Source organism: Hemiscyllium ocellatum, chromosome 37 (assembly GCF_020745735.1).
Source record: "Hemiscyllium ocellatum isolate sHemOce1 chromosome 37, sHemOce1.pat.X.cur, whole genome shotgun sequence".
Taxonomy (NCBI): domain Eukaryota; kingdom Metazoa; phylum Chordata; class Chondrichthyes; order Orectolobiformes; family Hemiscylliidae; genus Hemiscyllium; species Hemiscyllium ocellatum.
Window position 1 is genome coordinate 38,503,356 of NC_083437.1, and position 17,366 is coordinate 38,520,721.

General features: G+C 39.2%; 1 protein-coding gene across 5 annotated transcripts in view; it reads right to left on the bottom strand.

Moving 5' to 3' along the window:
• Window positions 1-17,366, bottom strand: part of rerea (arginine-glutamic acid dipeptide (RE) repeats a) — a 575,418-nt gene that overhangs the window by 490,294 nt on the left and 67,758 nt on the right. Inside the window, exon 1 of one of the 5 annotated variants that reach the window (XM_060851824.1) lies at window positions 212-284. The exons of the other annotated variants lie outside the window; for them this stretch is intronic. The gene's annotated coding sequence lies outside the window, so the exon portion shown is untranslated. Of the gene's footprint in view, window positions 1-211; window positions 285-17,366 lie in introns of those variants that run through there. 5 annotated transcript variants of the gene reach the window in all.

The window sequence follows — 17,366 nt, forward strand, 5'->3', positions numbered from 1 at the left end:
CCGTGGCCTGGGCCTAATCCAACAACCAGGCTAAACAATGTCAGCGCTGCTGTATCCGTTAACAGCCACAGCCCATGGAGAGAAGGCACTTGCTAACAAAGAGGCCTGCTGCTTTGCTTCTCAGTCAAGCTTGGCCAGGACAGGACTGCCAAGTTAAAAAGAGCACACCGTTGTACATGTACAGCAAAGGAAATCAGAGCTGAATGGTTACCGGAGTCAGTGCAGATTGTGGTTTCTTTCACACTCTACGCTCAGCTGTGCTGCAGACACTCCACATGCCTGACGTAGTCTTCTTTATCCAGACACCAGTGAAGGAGAACAAACCTCCAACAACAAGCACTAGGAAAAACCAGGACTGGAGTCCAATACACAAAGGAGCTGGATTGTGATTGATGACTGTTCTTAATGGCATGGTCAGCCGGAAAATGCATCAGCAAGCAAGATATTAGAGACAGCATCCCTGGAGTCATCTGCATCTCAGATCCATAGCTATGCATGGAATATAAATGTACAACTCAAATGAACATATGCAGATCAAAAAGGATCGACGGAATAAAGAACTGTCTTTTGACAATTCAAAGCAGCCAAGAAATGCACCTATGCTTTAGATTGCTAAAAGACTCAAACCAAACATTTATATGGCAGCTAATTAAAACATAAATGCTGCCAAACTTCATGGCCATAAACAAAAGATACAATTTTTTTTAAATCAGACAAGCTTATCAACAGTTATGCCTCTCTCGCCCTGAAAGCATGACAGATCAATAAAAACTGAACACCATGTAGCTTTAGCTTGCTGCGCTGAGAGACACACTGTACATTAGCCTCTCAATAAGAGCTGCCTCATGGGAAAAACACTGCTTGAAAAATAAGCTCCATAACCAAGTGTCTTTGTAAGTGTTCCACACCTGTCATAGCATGAAATCAATCCCAAATTCCCAAAACCACAGAAGTAGGCATGCCATTTTCAACTGTGAATTAATCAAAGACAATTTTTCTAATCAACTATGGATGTAGTTAGGGAATAAGAAAACTGCAATGAATACTATTATTCTCAACAACAAAGCGTTCATTAATTCTTGAGTACTACGACTGAAGCTCACTAGAGAGTGTAACATGAAATGCTCCAAAGTAGTTTGCGTTAGGTTTTTAAATAACCTTTCACCAGGTCAGCAAATAGAACCACTTAACTAAATTAGCATTAATACTTTGTTTCTAAACACTGTTTCCAATTGTTTGAGACATCCATTTTAAAAGTGGGATTGAGGAAGTATTCAGGCAGGCATTGCAACAACCGTATGCAATTGTGCAGCTATATTTTAGTATAATTAGGCATGACAATAGAACTGCCATAGAAATCAATTGTTACTATGCATTAACCCTTTACTGAAAGTGGGTGTGTCAAATTCAATAGATAATGCATTTTGTAAATTGATTCTGCATTCCAAAGATCTGAATTCAAGTCACTTCTCACCAACAAGACATAAAACATAACAATCTTTTGGAAAATAAAGCACTTACACCAGTGAAGGCGTGAATTTTAAAATCTCAATCTTGAAGTAGATAGGACGTATAATGTTGCAATCTATTCACATGGGAAGTACAATACTTTTTTTTGTTTAAAAAAAAGGATTACTGCATTCCAATGAAGAAACACAGCTTCAGAAAAATACCTGACTTAATCCCCTGCATTTTATTATTCTCAATCAGTCCAGTGCATAATATTTGTCTGAAGTAGGTCATTTTTTTCCCAATTACTTAATGTTCACCGGACTGAATAGCAACAAGTCAATGTCCTGCTTTATTTTTATGATGGGTAAGGAACAGAAATAAGCATGTTCTATTTATACATTCAATTATTAAATGGTCATACTGTAAAATATACTCATTTGGCTATTTTTATCTGCAGCTAATAAAACTCTGAACCAGTAGTAACATTCCCTCAGCAAATGGGTCAAGCATTTACCTGTACCCCACAGTACTAACTTCATTTGTGAAAGCATTCAACACCATCAAAATTATCTATGGGTAAAGTTCTGCATTGGGTGAATGGGAGTACACTTGCTTTTCAGCCAGAAAGTCATGAATTTACACCTCAATTTAGAGACTTGAAAACAAAACTCAGCTGACATCTGCACATTTATCACATTCTAGATAGAATATTTTATTGTTTGTATCTTCCTTTTTTTGTGTGTTTGTTCTCTCAAGTTATTTTTTCTGTGCTTTTGGAACAATACAGAGAGGACTGCATTTTAAAGAGGTAGATGAGATGGCAAACAGAGATACATCAACTCTCTTCGGTGGATGGAAAAGATCCAATGGCACATTTTGAAGTAGACCAAGAGGGTTATCCCTGCCTTTCAACCTACTTCACAAAAAAAGTTAACTAATCATGTACTCGTTGCTATTATGGAAGCATGTGCGCTAATTTCCCAGAGTTTCAAAAGTGATTTCATTTCAAAATTCACAGTTAAATGATTTAGGACATCTAGGAGGTGGTGAGTGGCGTTATCTAAAGGTAAGTCCTTTCTTCAGCTTTATGACAGTTGCGTACCAATAGAAACCAAAATAGACAGTGTATTTCAGACTTTGCTAAAGGCAAAATACAATTTTCTGTTGAAAAGCTGCAGTGTGTTGTTTCTGGGCTGACTATTTAATATGCATTTTACAATGTCTTGTTAAAAGTGACTACACATTATCTGTGGCTACAGTGCAAGTATAAACACTGCTTTCAGTGACAAGAATCCAGCTCCATGTTTCACTGCAGCTTCCATTTATCACACAACCCTGTCATGTTGAGCACCATTAACAGATAATGAAAGGAGACAACGGGTGCAGTTACAAGCAAAGCACTCTGCATTCTACAGGCCTAAACATGTAGCCAGGGGAGCTGACAGACTCAGCTGAATATCCTAGACACTTAACAGTCTTTGTAACTGAAACAATAAAACTTTACTTTTCCTGAGTCAAAACACCTTTTGTTTGAACTGTTTGGTAGCAACAGTGGGCATTGTGCATGGGATAGCCTCAGAGAATGAAAGATAAGCAAGAATATAAGTAGTTTAGTGACTGATTAAATCAGACAGTTATGCTATTATTTTAACTCAGTCTATAAAACCTGAAGTCTGCTGGAACACAAAAAAAAACTAGATTTCTGAGAATTAACTAGCTTCAAAAGAACATAGGAAGGTTGATGGCTCACACAGTGGATCACTGTAGGCAAATAAGAGGGGAGCATTGGATGACTGAGCTGCACAGCTCTCAAGTTCAGTAAGACATAAACAATGACCCATGAATCCCTCAGATATTTTGCACCTTCACTGGATAAATTTAGCAAGGGTACATGTCCAAGTTTTAAGAAAACAACTTAGAGTATATAAACATTACCAGTCACAATTTGTATCCAACAGCATGGAAGCTAACAGGGTCACTCAAGAATCCAATTAATAATCTTGAGCAACTATGTTTCAAAAACATTTTAAAACAAGTAATGCTTTACTTTGTCAACCTACCCCAAAACGATTTTGAGTATTAGGCTGAAACATAATACATTTTTTCACATATTTAAACCTTCCTCAACTTTTTCTCCTATGAAAAATTCAAAATGCCAACAGAACTCAATCATCCTACAAAGCCAACAATGGACAACATGAATCTGGAAAACGTTAAATGCATTGTTAAACTAATGCAACTTTTGACACTACTCATTAACAGCATAGATAAGCTGCCAAAATGCAACACTGACTTAGGTTGTTTAAAGGAAAGAATGGTTAGCTTCAAAGAAAACTGATGCAGTTGATTGTTCCAGTCTCATAGTTTAACCCACTTTTTCTTTTTTCAAAAAAAAGGCTCTCCATTCCAATACAGCTTCAAGAAATAGTAAAATAGATTGAAACATTGAATTATTCAATAAAGAGTATAGTTCATGGTTTTGAAATTACTAAATGAACCTTCACCAGCAACAGAGAGTCAAATGATGTGGGTCTGCCAATGTTTCCTTTAGACTTTCCATCAATTCAAGCTGATTTTAACTCTCCCTCAAACAACGCCTAGCATATAAAGCATTATATTTCATGGACTATTTGCAATTAAACCATTACACAAGCCTGACCTTCTGTCAGACTTCGGATAGAGATAGTTATCTACTATTATGACTTTAAAAAAATGAACGTGTACTGTAAAACATAAACCCAAATGTAAAAACATTTGCCAACATAGTTCAAACGCAGTACATCTAAAGGCAGTCTAATGCAGAGTATTCCTCTCTATGTACCCTGCACTCCACATTCCCATGCTCGTGGAATGAACAGTATCACGGAAAAGTGTAGCTCGCAGTTTTGGAAGTCACTAAATAAATGATCAGCAAGAGAAAGCCAAATAAGATTTACTACCAAATATTTCCTCTCAAGATCTTTATCAATTCAAGCTGATCCACCCTTCCCACCCACCCAAGAGGAGGCTGAGAGGAGATTGAACTCAATTGGGTAAAATCATGAGGGGCTAGGAAGGACTTTGTTTCCTTTGCAAAGAACTTAATAATCAGTAGATATGTGTTCAAGGTAAAAGGTTAGACTGCAGTTGAAAAATAACATTTTCACCTGGAATGTGCTGGGTGTCTGAAACCCAATGCCCGAAGAGGTAGTAAAGGAAGAAATCTTTGCACTTAAAATTCCCCTGTACATGTACTTTAAGTATTCTGGATTAGTGGTGCTGGAACAGCACAGCTGTTCAGGCAGCATCCGAGGGGCAGTAAAATCAACGTTTCGGGCAAAAGCCCTTCATCAGGAATAAAAGCAGAGGGGTAGCCATGGGCACACATATGGGCCCCAGCTTTGCCTGTCTTTGTTGGCTACGTAGAACAGTCGATCTTCATAATTACACTGGCACCACTCCCCACCTCTTCCTCTGCTACATTGATGACTGCATTGGCGCCACCTCGTGCTCCCGCGAGGAGGTTGAGTAATTCATCAACTTCACCGACACATTCCACCCTGACCTTAAATTTATCTGGACCATCTCTGACACCTCCCTCCCCTTCCTGGACCTCTCCATCTCCATTAATAACGACCAACTTGACACTGGCATTTTTTACAAACCCACCAACTCCCACAGCTACCTGGATTACACCTCTTCCCACCCTATCTCCTCCAAAAATGCCATCCTGTATTCCTAATTCCTCCGCCTCCACCGTATCTGCTCCCAGGAGGACCAGTTCCACCACAGAACACACCAGATGACCTCCTTCTTTAGAAACTGCAATTTCACTTCCCACGTGGTTAAAGATGCCCTCCAACGCATCTCGTCCACATCCCGCACCTCCGCCCTTGTTACCCCTCCAACCGTAACAAGGCCAGAACGCCCCTGGTGCTCACCTTCCACCCTACCAACCTTCGCATAAACCAAATCATCCGCCGACATTTCCGTCACCTCCAAAAAGACCCCACCACCAGGAATATATTTCCCTCCCCACCCCTTTCCGCCTTCCATAAAGACCATTCCCTCCGTGACTACTTGATCAGGTCTACATTCCCCTACAACCCACCCTCCCATTCTGGCACCTTCCCCTGCCACTGCAGGAACTGTAAAGCCTGCGCCCACACCTCCTCCATCCAAGGCTCTAAAGGAGCCTTCCACATCCAAAGTTTTACCTGCACATCCACTAACATCATTTATTGTATCCGTTGCTCCCGATGTGGTCTCATCTACATTGTTAGGAGGCGTCCAATCTCCCCAGAGTGCTTCAGGGAACATCTCCGGGACACCCACACCAATCAACCACATCGCCCCGTGACACAACATTTCAACTCCCCCTCCCACTCTGCCGAGGACATGGAGGTCCTGGACCTCCTTCACCGCCGCTCCTTCACCACTAGACGCCTGGGAGGAAGAACGCTTCATCTTCCACCTCGGAACACTTCAACCCAGGGCATCAATGTGGACCTCAACAGTTTCCTCATTTCCCCTTCCCCCACCTCACCCTGAACCTTCCAGCTCAGCACTGTCCCCATGATTTGTCATACCTGCCTATCTTCTTTTCCACCTATCCACTCCACCCTCCTCCCTAAGCGATCACCTTCATCCCCTCCCCCACTCACCCATTGTACTCTATGCTACTTTCTCCCCACCCCCACCCTCCTCTAGCTTATCTCTCCACGCTTCAGACTCTGCCTTTATTCCTGATGAAGGGCTTTTGCTGCCTGAACTGCTGTGCTCTTCCAGCACTACACTAATCCAGAATCTGGTTTCCAGCATCTGCAGTCATTGTTTTTACCTATGTACTTTAAGTAGTATAACCTGTAGCATTTTGGACCAAGAGGTGGAAAGTGGAATTCATCTGAAGAGTTTGTTCTTCAATAACACAGACACAATGTGTCCAATAACTTTCTTCCATGCTGAAAACTTTGAAGATTCAACACAAAAACAAGTTGGATATATATTCACACAACCATTGACACAACAACTGATGTATCTACATTCCAAGGATTACAAAAACAAGGATATTTCCAGGGTCAGTTACATCAGCACAAATTACAAAATGCAGAAATTAATAAGAATGACATAAACATACTAACCTTAGTGATAAATACCAACGCAGTCCATAACAAGAAACAACATGTAAACTGCAATCCCAAAATGCTCCATGGTCATTTAGAAAAAAAACTGAAACACAATGAAGGACCAAATAATCTATTTTGGTGCGACTAATTCATTGTATAAACAACGGTGAAGGAGACCAAACCTTCTCTTTTTCAAATGCTGACACTCGACTTTGATTTGTTTTGTTTTGTTTTGAATACCTTCTTAATCTTCTACAATTTTCATGGTAGCAAATTCCATGATCTGATGACAATTAAGCACAGGACTCCACGGTGGGAAACATAGGCATGCCTACATTGCTGTTGTGCTTAGCTTACTGCTAGAAGTCACTGGTGTTATTGTTGCATTATACTTAGTGAATTGCTGCAGTATACCCTGTAGCTAGTCCACACTTGAGAGTTGGTTTAGATTAGTTGGCTGGACAGCTGATTTGCAATGCAGCATGGGTTCAATTCCTGCAACGGCTATGGTTACCTTGAAAGCTTCTCTTTCTCAACCTCTCCCTTTGCCTAAGGTGTGGTAACTCTCATGTAAAATCAACACTGGTCATGTCAGTCCAATGAGAAAGTAGCTCTAGGTCCCATTGGTAGAAGAGCAAGTGAATATTTAATACACTGCATGGAGCTTTATTTCAGCTAATAGTTCTGTCTTGTACATACGGAGGCCCTATTGTTGCAGCCACACCCATCTTGGAATATGTCTGCTATTCCACCACAGTCTTGAGTCATGCAGATAGTGAACAAGTTTTAAAGGGTCAGGAAATGAAGTGCACACCAGAGTTAAACCTTTGGTAAGAGTTGATACACCTCCTCAGACCAACATTGATAACCATTTGACATATCACCCAAAACTGGAATCTCTCAAAATTCAGTGTTGCTTTCATATCATCCTAACACGTAGTTTACATGACAAACTCCAACTTTTTGAACAAAACTTGAACTCATGAACTTCTGCCACAAAGAGAAAAAAAAGAAGTCCTCATGAGTTGAGGCTGACAGCTAAGATAGATAATGTACCCATGGAATTAGTTGATACTTAACCATTCAACACATTTCACACAAATCAAAATCATGGACTAATAAGAAACTGAGATTAACTAAGTGACAATGTCTAATTTGGCACAGGATTAGGACAGAGTTTAAGAAATTAATACAATGGTGATTCTATTCAAAATCGGAAAAATATACAGGACAGATAGAAATGAAGCTGTTAACTTTACATGAGAGAAAGTACTTTGGATTTTATCAAATACAGTTTCTGTACTGCATGTTTTTGTGGAAGCTTTTTCATTGCACCGGAAGAGATGAATGCTTCAGTTATAAATCTGAGGGAAACAGTGTTGACATGAGACTCAGTTCATGACAACAGCGACACTCGCTTAACCTTGCATTCCAACATACTACAAATAAACTATTGAAATAACTTGGCTCAAGTATTCGGCCCTTCGGCATTGATGTTCCCTATGCACTACTGAGGAAAGCTCTCCATATTCTACAGAGATAGAAATTACACTCTACAGGCTAAATGTAGATTAATATTTGATTGAAACAAATAAAAAATTGCTACAGCACAGCCTAATAGCAAACTAAGTAAAATGATAAGCACCAATCGGAACATAGAAATGCTGCTTCTAGCCTTGGAGACAACAATGCAGAGTAATCCTTTTGGGATTTGTAATGGAGAAGCAACAAATTCTGTTTTGAACATTAAAATTTGCGACATGAAAACACAAGACCCTGATTTAATCCAATATCATATTCGCGGGTTTAAAAATAAAATCAATAAGCTATGTTGAACAACAAATTGTACTGATAAAAATATCCAGTTACTTCTATTTCACTGCCTCATTAGCTATCAATTAAACACAGCTAAAATTAAACCCTTGCATACTCCCATCTGAGAACACAATCTAAATTCAAGTCTTCACCTAAGAAAACAGTGAACAGAAGAATAATGCTGGTGTCAAGTAAGAAGGGTAAAGTAATTACCATTATCAAAATCCACATTCGTGATTCAACTTACAAGTAGAAAAACAAAAGCAACACATGATTTTTTTTTAATTGAAATATTAAAAATATATGCAAGAATGCTGTATTTAATATGCATGATTTGGAGTTGCCAGTGTTGGACTGGGGTGTACAAAGCTAAAAATCATACAACACCAAGTTATAGTCCAACAGGTTTAATTGGAAGCACACTAGCTTTCACTGGTAGATACTGATGAAGGAGCATTGCTCCGAAAGCTAGCGTGCTTCCAATTAAACCTGGTGGACTATAACCTGGTGTTGTGATTTTTAACTTTGTATTTAATATAGAAACATTATTGAAGAACTTGATTTCTAGGTCTGCAGTAAAGCAATTGTAATGTGTGCTCATAATTGAGATATAACTTTAATCTCATGTGGACAAACTTTAAAATCAAAATGACTCCCCTAAATGGCTCAATGGATAAATGCAGCATCCACTAAAAAGTTAAGCCCTGCAGACCAGAAACATTGGAGGACAAACTTGGAGGCTTGGCACTTTATTTCTCTTCTCTGACTCAGATCAAAGGAGGTAACAATGTTAAGAGAGCAACAGCCAGATCTTCTTCTAATGATCATTATTCAGTAAACCTGGTTACAAAGTCTAAAGTGAGTGCAGCTGTGGGTTTGATCATGATGTTTCTCAAAAGGTGAGCAGCCTGTTGGTCCAACTCACCTTCTGGCTTAACACGAGGTAGAACTACTTTCACATAATACTGAAGAGCTAAGGGCTGCAAAATTATCAGTCAAAAGGAATAAGGAAAAAAAAAATTAGAAATGGAGAAACAAAAAAAAACATTCATTACTTATACGACATCTCCAAACCCTAAGCACAAATCGCTCCTAAAACGGTTTACCAAAAAAATCAAAGGCATAAAAACCATCTTTACAGGTCCCTCTATGGTTCAGCTTAACCAGCTATACTGAAATAGTTGAGACACAAAGACCAGACAGGTCTGTGAATCCATCTCAATCTGTACTATGGACATCAGCCAGAACATCAGTACATTTTATGTAATTTGACTCGAGTAATGAAAAAGCCAGCAAACATTTTGCTCCCGGTCACTAGTTAGTCACCCTGCTAAAGGACAGATTTGCATACAAAAGAGGGCTTTGCTGTAATCATCTGGTAGTGGGTTCACTGTTTATGATCAGAAATAAAGCATGAGGTGGCACCATCAGGGATAGTGCATCACTGAACTAAATGCATAAAGTAACTCAAGTAGTGCTTCCCAAACCTTTCTTTACCGTGGCCCCACTTCAACGTTTGAAAATTGTTGGGGCCCTTCAATGAGATTTGGAGAACCATAAGGGCTAGCTGAGGTGGAGAATATCTATGAGAATTGAAGGTGGGGGGGGTCAGGTCAGGTATTGCTTCCTTAGAGCTCATAAACCCAAAATGTTCAGCTTGCCATCCCACTCTGGGAAGCCGCTAAAACCCATTCAAACTATGTCCGTCCGTGCAGCAATAATTCAGTCCCACTTGCCCAGTGTAACCCAAACAGCCTAAAAGATTATTGCCCTCTAATGACTACTCAATTTTCCTTTGAAGCCATGGATCTAATCTGTCTCCAGTGCCCCCAGACAGAGAATTCTAAGTCATTGTCAAACGCTGGGTAAATATGTTCTTCCTTACATATTCTTCTTATTCCTCCCACCCCCAAACAAAACAACCACTCACTCACATAAATCTGGGCACCCACCTGCCACCAGTCCTTGCACCATCAGCTAATGGGAAGAGGTTTACTTTGTCGCTTACATAATCTTGTACAATCTATCAAATCCCCCCTCAGTCTACTTTGCTCCAAAAGGAACAAGCTCAGCTTCTCTAACCTAATGCTGGAACTAAAATACCTTATCAATGGAACTATCCCAGTAAATTTCCTCTGCAAAGCCTCAAAAACCTTCATATCTTTCCTAAAAAACGGGAAATAGCAAGAACTATAGTTTATTGTTATTCAAGAACCTGGACAGAAAACATGCTCTCTGTAACTCCTAAGAAACATCAATACATTAATTCAACTGAAGGGTGTTCTACTTACACATGTTCACTACACTGTTCAGACTTGGTGATTCAAATCGGAATTTGACAATTTTAAATTATTTCCAAATAAGTTGTATGCAAACAAAAGGCTGAATTATTTTTCAAAAATTAAATTAAAGATGGACTGTTACAAGGCAGGCTAACTGAGAAATTGTGCACATACATACCAATTAAGCTCCAAAACAAAATTTGTTATAATACTTAAAGTCTCGAACATTCTTTGTTTCAAACTAAATGATCTGAATACTGCAAGCAGGATTATAAACTTAATAAATGGTTGCTATTTCATTTGTAATATGCTAAAATGTTGTCCATACTGTAGTTATGCTTGCAGAAACAGCAGTGTTTTGTTTCACTATAGCTAATTACAGGCATGATCAATGGGAGCTTATTGTAAATAACTGACTCAAAATAGGAGAAACATTGCAAGAAATACACAAAAAAATGAGTAGCTTATTGTTTCTCTCAAGAAGACTCTTTACACATCTCAATGTAGCTGAAAGCTCAAATAAATCTTATTAAGGAATAGGGTATTAAAAACCTCAGAGATCATGTCCTCAGATTATTTATTGCAACTTACAAACAATTAGTGCCGTGGATAAATTCCAGTTCACATCAGGAATGCTTCAAGTCAATGTGGAAGGGCCCTGAGCTATATCTAGAAAGCAAACAAGAACTTGCTCAGATCATAAATAAGTACCTCCAGCCACCACATTGTTAAAGAAGTTACAACACTAATGTCATTGATGCATACCTAGAACTGGAAGACAGCACAATGTTGCCTAAATGCATATGTGCCATCCTCATCCCAATGTGTGTCCTTGGTGCCAGGCTTTCCTGCTTCGCACTCTCCACTCTGCATATGGCACCCCCGATTCCTGATGAAGAGCTTTTGCCCGAAACGTCAATTTTCCTGCTCCACCGATGCTGCCTGACCTGCTGTGCTTTTCCAGCACCACTCTCATATTGCACCTCCTTCCCATTCCTATTCTTTGGAGAAAACACCTCACTGCAGTGTTGCTAGCAATCATGATTGTAAGGGCAGTGAATGCACCCTTTGTAGTTGCAATGGCAATAAACACAACCATATGGAAGCATCTTGGACAGAGCTAAAATTTCAAGTGCAAATTAATTTTCCTTAGAACTCATCTATACCAGTAAAGGGACGAAAATCTGCCACTCTTGCGGGGTCGGCCTACTTATGACTCTGGACCTGCCTGTGGCTGCATTTTTACTGTTTATTGCTATTCAAGAATCTAGATAGGAGTTATAGAGAGCATGTGTTCTAAGAAAATCAATACATTAATTCAGCCGAAGAGCTGTGCACTACACTATTTGTTGATTCAAATCTGAACTTTAGTCAACATGTTTGTTTCTTAACCGCTCTTTGGACAATCAGTTATTGATGGGCAATAACTGCTGGCCTGGCTAGTGACACCTGCATCCTATTCACAAATAAAGAAAAAATTACACCAATGTTGCTACTCATTGATTCAGACAATACATACCTTACATAGAAACCATTTCATGATTTACATGTGCGTGAAAGGCATGGGATGTTTGTCACACATTGGGGATTTCTTGGCTCATTTTTATTATAGGCCAGAGTGTGGTGCTGGAAAAGAACAGTGGGTAAGGCAACATCTGACGAGCAGGAAAAGAATTGATGTTTTGGTATAAGCACTTGCTGATGAAGGGTTTATGCCCGAAAGGTCGACTCTTCTGCTCCTGGGATGCTGCCCGACCTCCTGTGCTTTTCCAGCACCAGACTCTCTACTCTGATCTCCAGCATCTGCAGTCCTCACTTTCTCCACATTTCTATTACACTCATTATTAGAGTTTGCAACCATAATGCAGCAGCAATCACAAATGGAGGTTTCACTATGACAAAAGCTAAAATTAAAAATTTGAATAAGTTAGGAAACATTGGCAGGGCAATCAATCAACAAAAGGAAAGATCAGGGTGAAACTATTGGCCATAGACTTTATTTTCTCAGTAACCAAAGTGCGTTACATTAACAATGAGGCCTCTAACATGATTAACACAAGATTCTGCACTTTACAACATCATTAAACAAACAGTAAAAAACTGTCTTTTGTGCTTTTAAATTTCTTCCTATTTGCCTGGAGGCATCCAAATCAAAAAGCATGGAGCCACCTTTTGCAACTGAATTACAGCACAGCTCTTTTTGGTAGAGTTTCTAGCTTGTATTTATTCTTTTACTCGTGCTTGATCAGTTACGCTCAGTCACTGATGCACACATGCTCTACTGTAGCATAATCTGCTTAGGGGTATTAAAATTTCTTATTTCCAGCAAATTTTCTTTCCTGTCCTCTGTAGAAATGGCAGTAAATAGTTATCCAAATGTGAAATCAAGCATGCACAACCTTTGAAGCCAACATTCTAAACCTATTTCACTAAGGGCCAATTTCCATTTCACAATTCTATCATTTCTCAGAGATTTGTCAGAGGACATTGCATACCTTTACTCTTTTATACCTTTTATGTTTTTTAAAAACAAACACTCTTGACATTTCTTTACTAAAATCAAAGTACTCTCGTTTCCAAACTCTTCCAATTGAAATGTGCAACCCCCTCTGATTTCCAAAACAGTCTTCATTTCCAAGAGTACAAACTTGCTTACCACGAGTAACGATGTTTGAGACCTTGTCAAGATAAAAGAAAAAGATAGAACAAATCAACCAATTAACTCATTAAACCTATTTTGTTCTTTGCTTTATTTGTCATCAAATAAATACACACACAAAATACCACAATATTATGACTTTCCTGAAGACACTTTCAAAGAGCAAAAAATAGTATTTCAGAGTCAGAGCTACAGGATACTTAATTTTTTTTTGATGCAGTGCATTCAAAGAATGAAAAAGTACCAGCACAAAAAAATGGACTAGTGAGAAATATGGCTCATTCCGTTATAAAATGCAGTATTGCATCCACTTGGTACAATGGAACGTGCACATATTTTCTGAATAGATTAGTTTCAGCCTCCTGAAAATTCTTATTACTTTACAAAAGTAGTTTTCACCTGCAGCATTCATTCAAAAAGAACTAAATATTGAGAAGCAGGCTGTCAAATTCATGCTAACATGCTCAAATCTGGAACTATGAGGGGTATCCACATATGCTGTCATAAATTCAGATGCTAGAATTTAACAAAATGTTTTTCAAATTATTGATAACATACAGATTACAAAGGTAGGTAGGTTAGATAATATCTGAACTACTTTGCAAGCATTTATTAGCTGGTTTTCAATAATACTTCTTGCTCTCAGAACATAAAGCCTGAAAGTTAATTAGTAGATGATCAGTACATTTCAAAGTGATCCAACTTACAAGTCAAATTATTTTTGTTAAATTAGTTTAAAAGTCTTTTGAAAATAAATTTGAGATTATACATAAAAAAAATCAATTAATGGCCAGAAAATAAATCCAAGATGGTGGCAATACTAACAAAGTCATGTAGTACCAAAGGAAAGCAGGTTAGAATTTCTCAAGTATCAAGATATCCTTCATCACATTACAGCTAATGCCAACATATTGCAATGTTAATACTGCAAGTTTCCTAACCATGCCCTACCTACTGTCTTTCAGTTTAATTTTATGTTTGGTAAGTCAATTTCACAAGTTCAAGGTATGTGTCACATTGCAGCAGAGATGGCAGCAAATTGGTAAATTGCAATCCTGAGGGCCAGGCAAATGCCCTCGGGTCATGGATTCAAAATCCATTCTCATTGTGCCATTCTATACCGACACCCACGAGCTTGGGCTCAAGATTGACTGTTTGAGGAGAAGACAAGGTCAAGTACTGACTTCAGGCTTAGATTTCTCTACAACACTGATTATATATTTTGATTAAATACTATAATACATGGAAATCAGGGATATAATCTTAAAGATAAACTATTCCCTCAGTTATATTATTTCTTGCTAATTAGTCTACTCTGCATGTTTCTCTTCCAGTCTTCAACATCAATTCCATCATTGCAAGGTTGGTCCATGGCCCTAAAGTCCTGACTCAAAGCCCACCACAGCAGCTGATAGAATTTGATCCAAGTAAAAAAATCTAGAATTGAAATTACGTGTCATCTCTGGTGACCATGAAAATATTGGCCATTGTTAAAAAAAAAGTTACATTCATAGAGCAAGGTTATTTGCCATCACACCAGGCCTGGCCTACATACAACTCCAAATCCATATTAATATGGTTGACTCTTGTGGGCGGCACGGTGGTACAGTGGTTAGCACTGCTGCCTCACAGCGCCTGAGACCCGGGTTCAATTCCTGACTCAGGCGACTGACTGTGTGGAGTTTGCACGTTCTCCCCGTGTCTGCGTGGGTTTCCTCCGGGTGCTCCGGTTTCCTCCCACAGTCCAAAGATGTGCGGGTCAGGTGAATTGGCCATGCTAAATTGCCCGTAGTGTTAGGTAAAGGGGTAATGTAGGGGTATGGGTGGGTTGCGCTTCGGCGGGTCGGTGTGGACTTGTTGGGCCAAAGGGCCTGTATCCACACTGTAAGTAATCTAATCTAATCTAACTGCCCTCTGAAATGGCTTAGCAATCCACTCGGTTCAACAGCAATTAAGGATGGGCAGTACATGCTGACCTCGCCAGAAACACAGTTTCCATGAAAAGACTCAACCAAAAAAGAATTGAGAGGAGTTGTTTGATCTGACCCAACTGAGCTATATAATAACAACTTTACATCTAAAACAAAACGGTCGTGCAATTGATTCAATAGATTTAACCTTTTGCTTTCAAAGTTAACTGCTATTAACAGAGCAGAAAGAGGGGTATTAGTACGGTAAAATGATAATGAAAACTTTGATAAGCTCAAGAAATAAGCTGTGTAATATGATGATATATCTAGTGCTCATTTCAATAGTTTTGCCATTTTAAATCACTTTTGAAATATTCCCAATTTCTTACTCAAGATTCCTCTTCAATAATGAATTGGAGACCACAAACAACACTGAACTGTTAGAATTCAATTCAACACTTTTTCATCGATGCAGATGTGTTTAAAGTGTCATGATTCAATTAAGTTACCAAGATGTCTACTTTTCAACAAATACATGAACCAAGTCTGACCCACTAGAACTCCTAACCACTTTAAAAAAAAATCAAACCTTTCCACATCTGAGGTCTTTCTTGCAATAACCTTGCTTTAATAAGGTGTCTGCAAAATATTTTCCACATGCACAATTTTCCGAAATGAAAATAGACCACAGTATCTTTAGGAAGTAACATATTATATAATATATTATATATTAACATATTTGGGGCGGCACGGTGGCTCAATGGTTAGCGCTGCTGCCTCACAGCACCAGGGTCCCAGGTTCGATTCCAGCCTTGGGTGACCGTCTGTGTGGAGTTTGCACATTCCCCCTGTGGCTGCATGGGTTTCCTCCGGGTGCTTCGGTTTCCTCCCACAGTCCAAAGATGTGCAGGTCAGGTGGGTTGGCCATGCTAAATTGCCCATAGTGTTAGGTGCATTAGTCAGAGGGAAATGGGTGTGGGTGGGTTACTCTTCGGACAGTCGGTGTGGACTGGTTGGGCAGAAAAGCCTGTTTCCACACTGCAGGGAATCTAATCTAAATCTAATTTAATCTAAATTATAAACTGGATGTAATAAGGTTATTAATGTTGATAATTGCTCCAATTCAATTCAATTCAATGCCGCACAGTCCACCAAGCCTGTGCAGATTCCTAATCCTTATATAGACATGCTACTTATTGCCCATGCTTGGTTTCTACCCCTCTGTGCACCTCTCATTCATATGTCTTTCAAGTTAGGCCTTAACTTATCTTAACCTATCAAAGCCTCTCAATTCTGTAGACCTTTATCAGGTTGCCCCTCAGCTTCCATTTTTCCAGTGAAAACTATCTAATTTTATCCAACCCAAACTCTCCAGACCAGGCCACATCCTGGTAAACCTTTCCTGCACCCTCTTCAAAGCAATCATGTACTTCTGGTAGTGTGGCCACCAGAATTGCATGCAATACAGGTACATAATCCTTTATCCCTAATTCCAAAATCCAAAAAGCTCCGAAATCCAAAATGTTTTTCGTGGAGTGTGGAGCGTAATTTTGACATGTGAGCAGATGACTCAACTCCACACTCACTTGAACCACATCACTCAAATGCGACATGGTGGCGTGGCCCAGCACTGGCAGGCGTTAATTGTGTCTCAGTGCTCGGTATTATTCACACAGTGCCTGTTTGGTAATTTTTTTATTTCACTGTGAAAATGTCATTTATTCCAAAATCTGAAAAATTCTGAATTCTGAAAAACAACTGGCCCCAAGGATTTCGGATTAAGGATTGTGTATCTGTACTCCAAGCATGGCCAAACTGTAAGGCAGTTTGTAAGGCAGTAACAGAACTTACCAACTTTTATATTTGATGTGCTGGCTGATAAAGGCAAGTGTACGGAATGTCTTCTTGACCACTTGTGTTGCCCCCGTCAGGGACCTGTGGACCTGTACACCCAGATCTCTTGATATGTCAATGCTCATAATGGTTCTGCCATTTATTGTATAAGACGCACCTGAATTTGATCTTCCAAACTGCATCACCTCACATTTGTCATTTACCTATTTAAATCTGCAATCTATATCCCAGGCATTTTGTATGAAGCTTTTTTGTTTTGCCTTCATCAAAACAATCCACATGGATACTA